General features: G+C 36.0%; 1 long non-coding RNA gene across 1 annotated transcript; it reads right to left on the bottom strand.

Annotated features, from left to right (window-relative positions):
- Positions 1–3,575: 3,575 nt before the first annotated feature.
- On the bottom strand, positions 3,576–5,099 carry LOC125505753. Its single transcript, XR_007282375.1, has 2 exons — positions 4,879–5,099; positions 3,576–3,874 (listed from the first exon to the last, which is right to left on the bottom strand). It is a non-coding gene; the product is annotated as an uncharacterized LOC125505753 (long non-coding RNA).
- Positions 5,100–6,461: the final 1,362 nt, after the last annotated feature.

Here is a 6,461-nt window from a genome sequence, read left to right as displayed (position 1 = left end):
GTTTCTTTGTTGGTACGTTCTTCTGCATTTGTCACTTGCATCTCGGTATGTCAAATTTTCGAAAGCCATCAAATTTTTAATATTCAGTTGTCTCTGATATTCTGGGCAATTTTTGTTGGTGGATCGATGGTTGTTTTTGCAGTAGTGACACTTGCTTTCGCATGAATATTCTTTTATATTTCCACTTTCAATTGGGTCCTCATGTATTTCTCCTGCACAGTTGAAGCATTTCGGTTTTGCTTTGCAATTCTTTCTTGTATGACCATAGAGTAAGCAGGCAAAGCATTGTGTCACAGGTGGTATGTAAATTGATATTTTCATTGCCATGCCACAGAAATAAACCTCTTTTGGTAGAGTTGTTCCGCTAAACGTAAACAAGCAGGTACCTGTGGGTATGTACTCGGGCTTATTATCTTTTAGAACTTTCCTATTCATTCGTTTAATGGATATTATTTGTATTGGAGAATTAAATTAAATGAAATTAAAAAGCTGTAGCCTTCCAAACACGTTAGAAAATGCTACAAATATGGCAACATGTTTACAACAGAAGCTTTGGGATACCTGGCGCCGCCTGCCTATCGGTTTCCAATCTTAGGTAAAGAGATTCAGCAAACGTAGCAAAGAAAAGACCCATTTTTGAAATTAATGTTCAAGGCGAGTTTATCGTCTCATCCTTGTTGGACGGTGCTTGTGTCGTCTGAGTCCCTCCGAATTTTCCTTTTTTTTTTCAATTATAGGTAGCACAATTTAAATTAAGCTCAAGGCCACACAAGATGGTTCGTAAATTAAGCCAAAAACGCTCACAAAATTTGAGGAAAATCACCATTTTCAGGCTAATAAACTGAGCAAAACGTTTAAAGTTAATGAAAATTGTTTCGTTAGATACGAACCTTGCATGTACATTAATTCAATTTCGGTCGGTTTAGATTATGTAGGCCTTCTCGGGTTAATAACTTTTTGTTTTTGCATATACTTTTTAGTTTCATTTGAAAAATCACTTCAACCATGCTTATACACTAAAAACTCAAAATTAAGCGAAAGGAAAAAACCGCAAAAATACGTAGCAACACCGCATTGTGTTTCCATTCCAGAAGGAAGCAAAAAATCCGCCATCTGACTATAGACGCGCTAAACAACCTCAATCACTTACCGACGTTAGCAAAGATATTGAAACGTTTGCGAGAAACACAATTATTATGCATCTTAGCGACGATTTTACACGTGGAGTTATGAATTGTTGATACCTAAAACACGATTTAGCAGCAAATAGCAGCGGACAACGTCATTTTCATGCATAAATAAGCGGTTTTGTAAAAGCGAATTTCCGAATGCTGTGGTTTTTGGCTTAATTTATGGATCATCTAGGAAAGCTGAAACTGCATAATTTGCAGTGTTCTTTTAGGTAAAAAAAAACTAAAAATTCGGAGGGACTCAGATGTAACAAAAAACTTATAGAGGGTGTCCCAAAAGTAATGTCACAAAACAAAATGGTGGATTCCTGGGGTGAAAATATGATGATTTAACACAACTTATCTTAGTCCGAAAGTTGACGGTTGCCGACATACAGGGCGTCAAAGTTAAATTTTAATTTCAGTTTTTCGTTATTCTACTTTGAACGGAGCTGCACATTTTAACGAAATTTGGTATACAGGGGTTTTCGAGCATAAGAAATCCAAATATATCATCAGATTTTAATCAACTTGTAGCAAAAACCACTTACGGCGATATCCGGCAAAAAAATAGTTTCAACTTGTTGGTCACCCGGTATTCTAACTTCTAAGCTGGTTGGGGCTAATCGCCTATTAATTTTGTACAAAAGAGGTATTCTTAGTCGATGTCCCAACAAGCAACAAATATTTACTAAACATCATTATTTAACAGTAGAATCTTTTTATCTTAATCACTAACAATAAAACATTTATTTTCTACGGCAATTACTCAAAATGTCTCCCGTTAACTTCAATATATTTTGAAATGCGTTTATTGAGGAATCGTCTAATTTAAAAAAACATATTTTTATTTCGAAATCATTCGGCGGCATTCATAATTTTATTTATTAACTCATCTCGGGTGCCTACCGTTTAATCGTACACTAATGATTTTAAATAACCCCAAACACAAAAATCTAATGGGTGAAAGTCAGGACTTCGCGCCGGCCAAGCCCAAGAACCTCCACGACCTATCCACCGATTTGTAAAATGTTGGTTTAGGTAATTACTAACGGCTCTAGCAAAATCGTCCTCTAATAAATTCTGTACCGGCGTAAAATGCCAAGGATAGCGATTTTCTTGCTGAAAAATCCTATGAACTGAAGACTTGCTTACGCGAGTTGCAGTTTCCAATCGTCTTGTGCTTATTTCTGGATTTTCTTCAACACGAACCAGAACGTCTTCCTCTTGATCTAGAGTTGAAATTTTCGGACGTCCCAAGATATTAACTTTGGTCCTAAAGCAACCAGTTTCCCCTAATCGGGGGTAGATGTCTCCGAATAACTTCAAATTCGGTTGCTTCCTATTGGGACACAATTCTAAGTAACGCCGTTTGGCACTGCGTCCACTAAAATTTTGCGGGACATAGACTGTAACCATACCTCCCATTTTCAAGTTCGAAAAAATTTTGCCTTGGCATATTAACTAATTGAAATCAAAACTTAAGTATGTAGTGGCACTAGTGTCACTTCGACAGACATCAAATAAATCCGTTTCGCTGCGTCACACTACTTGACATGCATTGTAAAACGTCCTCACAATTCTGCATTTTGCAGTTTAATGGCAAATATCTCGGAAACAGAGGCTTGTTGGGACATCGCCTAAGAATACCTTTTTCATGCAAAATTAATAGGCGATTAGACACAAGCAGTTTAGAGGTCAGAATACCGGGTGACCAAAAAGTTGCAACCATTTTTTAGCTTTTTGCAAAATCTGATGGGACATTTGGATTTCGTATGCTCAAAACACCCTGCATACCAAATTTCGTGAAAATATGCAGCTCCGTTCAAAGTAGAATAACGAAAAACTTAAATTAAAATGTAACTTTGACGCCCTGTATGTCGGCAACCGTCAACTTTTGGACTAAGGTAAGTTGTGTTAAATCATTATATTTTCACCCCAGAAATCCGCCATTTTGTTTTGTGCCATTACTTTTGGGACACCCTGTATAAGTGAGCGCTCAAAAATGCAGACGCTCCCCTGGTGGTTAAAATTATAACTACAAGTTAACTAGTAATTTTACATTGGTCACATTCGTGATTTGTATTGTTTTATTCTAATCAACTGTTGCAAGCTTTTCATATTTTTCCATTCAATTCATTCATTCGTTCACATTAATTTCTATTATAATTAACTCTCACTTAAGTTTCACTCCCAAACAGCACAAAGACATCTTAAAGACGTCTTTAAGATATCTAATTCACATATGTGAGACTTCTTAAAGACTGTTGTTACAAATGAAGGCGTCTTGAAGAGATGTCTTAAAGACGTCTTGGAGAGACGTTTTAAAGGGACGCTGTCGGGTGCCCCGTCGCAAAACTACCCGTTTTACCACGAGTACACGGTTCGTTGTTAGTAAAAAGGCCATTTAAACTAATAAACAACTCCTTTATTTAATTTTAATAGGGGGTAAACAATTGTTTGCCCGGTCGTGGAACTATCAAACAAAAAACTAAACTGTGCGTACTCTCGACGTCAGTACAACCCCCGGCCAACGCCCTTCCCTGGTACCTCGACGCTCCACCAGAGGCAGCCGTGCGTGGCTCACTTAAGCGCCGCCATCTCTATTCGTCCTTCGTCCATGACGTGTAATATAGAGACGTATACTTACATAGCTCTGACAGGACGCCTTCTTGAAAGACGTTTTCAAGGCTGATAGGAATATTCTATGGGAAATTTCCTATTAGGAATGTAAAATAAAATAACATGTTTTTATTTCACTTTTTTTTGTTATTTGCCTATCAAATACAGGCTATTTTGTTAGCAGATAATTGCCAAGATAACACCCAAACAAACCAAGTGCATACAGTCTAACGGAAAAGATTTGATCATGTCAAGTTTGGATAGTTTTTCTAAAATTGGCTTCCGAGTTGATGATCAGTTTTTTGTCTGAAGTCACAATCTGTCCTTATACGTAGGTTATGTATGTCAAAAAAATACACCCTGTTAGAGTAATTTCCTTCAACATTACATTTTGAACAGGAAGAATAGTCAGAATGACCTTTAATATATTTTACATATGATTTTGCAGGAGAGACAAAATAATATTCGAATATTCGAAAAGCGAATAATTATGTGTAGTCATAACTCGAATATTCGAATATTCGAGTACTCGAATACTCGAATACACCAACATTATCAAACTCACAAGTTGCAAATATCTTTATAAGCACTTTGTATACTTTTATAAAATAAATTATTCATATTCTACAAGCATTTAAACAAATACCCATATATCTACAAGCAAATGAAAATAATCATATTTACTGTCCTGCAAATGAATATAAAATTACGTCTCTGTGTTTTGGTCATTCGCGTCATCAACTTTTGCGCGGTGTTACAATTAATGTGGCGACATAGTCACTTTTTTATCCGTTGCGGCTAGTTGCCAAAAATGATATGAGATAACGATTTTTCTTCTTCGAAAACGGTGAAAGGAAAACGAATACGAATAGAAATACTCGAATATTGGAATACCCGAATACCCGAAAATACGAATATTCGAATATTCGTTAGATATTCGAGTATTCGACTAATTTTACTATTCGAATAAACCACTAAGCGAATATTCGAATATCAGATTTTTTAAAATTCCGAGCCCTAGTTGAGACACTTATTCAGCCCAAAATGATAATAGTGTCCGGGCATCATTGATTTTAGTTCAACTGACCTGTTTGAAGCAAAGGTTTTTGCATCCAAAGGCAACTCTTAACAAATAGGTTGTACTAGTTTTAATAAGTCATTTAAAGCAGTATGGGCTATGTTGTGCTTCATTGTGCATTATGCCAACTTTGTTTGAAATGAATTATTACTACTACTCAGTGTTGCCAGAATTATCATCGCGAAGGTACTGAATAGATCTCGAAAGCGTACTGAATATGTACGTACGAGTATTCGACGTTTCGGGATAACAAAGACAAAGTTGGCTCCCAATTGAAACAAGTATTTGGCCTCAAAAATTCTTTAGTATGCAACATATCGCATGTACTGACTAAAAGCCTATTGCGTTCTTTCCTTTTCGTTCAGCGAATGAAGAATGAGGCAAACTCATTACAGTTTGAACAACTTTTGTCAAATTGGGAAACATAAATTCATTTAATTCATTTCTCATGTCGAAAATGAAAGACCAAAACTGCACAAAACTAGAGTTTTTAGCTTTTTGCACAATATCCTCTACATCAGGTAATAACCTCCATTCCATGTTAATAGTTTCCAAATCGGATACTTTAATTTGTGGAATATAGTTTAAAATTTCAATGATGGATCTAACTTTTCCACTGGTTGCAGTTTCGGGATCAAAATTAGACAAAAAGTGTAACAGTGGGTTTGCAAAATCAAATCTCTGTCTAATTTAGCTTGCCAATTCAACATAAAAAGCCAGAACGTTCGTCTTAAGCTTTTTTAGTTCTTCTGGACTTACATTAATTTCACTAAGCATTTTTTCAGCCTTGGCACCCAAATACAGTTCCTTCTCTGGCAAAAAAATTGCTGGATTAGTTGGTAAAATTTGAGAAATATCAACAGCATTTAATTTTTACATGGTAATAAAATTTCTTAGAATTGTTCTATAAAACATTTTTACATTTGGTAAAAGTTTGTGAATTTTGGGCTCCTCACTTTGAAATTCCAAATTAATTTTATTGGTTATATCTAAAATGTAGCTCAAAAATAATAGATACACTTGGAACACTGGGGTGTTAAGTGCATCCAAAATACTTTGTGTGCTTCGCAATTTGTCTTCCAACTGATAGTTGGTGAAGTAAAGCTTCAACGCATCCCATGAGTCCAAAATCCTATTTGTGACGGCCTAAAAAAGTAGAAAATCGCGTTTGAGACGGATGTAACATCACTGATGGTTTGATGTTACAAATTTGATGTCAACAAATTGTTGAAACTCCGTTAAAGCTTCCGAGCGTTGGCTGCTGTTTGAAAAAAGATTAAAAACATTTCTGCAAAACTCTTCCACGCTTTTGGAAAGCTTTCTAGTAGCAGCTGATGCACATAAATGTAGGGAATGGCATGTGCATCCCATTACAAAAATTGATGGGTTGACTTCCATCAACTTTGCCTTTACACCAGCCTTGTTTCCCATCATCACCGCTGCATTGTCTGCCCCGAATCCGATCATATTTTCAATTGGTATATTCCGGGTTTGTAAAAGATTTTTAACGCTATTATAGATGCTGCTTGCGTCGCAGCTATGCAAATGTATTAGACCAAAAAAACTATCCTTAACTTTATTAACGGTGTTGT

Source organism: Dendroctonus ponderosae, unplaced genomic scaffold, assembly GCF_020466585.1.
Source record: "Dendroctonus ponderosae isolate FM_Combo_2020 unplaced genomic scaffold, Dpon_F_20191213v2 Dpon_F_20191213_1, whole genome shotgun sequence".
NCBI lineage: Eukaryota > Metazoa > Arthropoda > Insecta > Coleoptera > Curculionidae > Dendroctonus > Dendroctonus ponderosae.
This window is presented reverse-complemented; position numbering and strand designations above follow the sequence as displayed.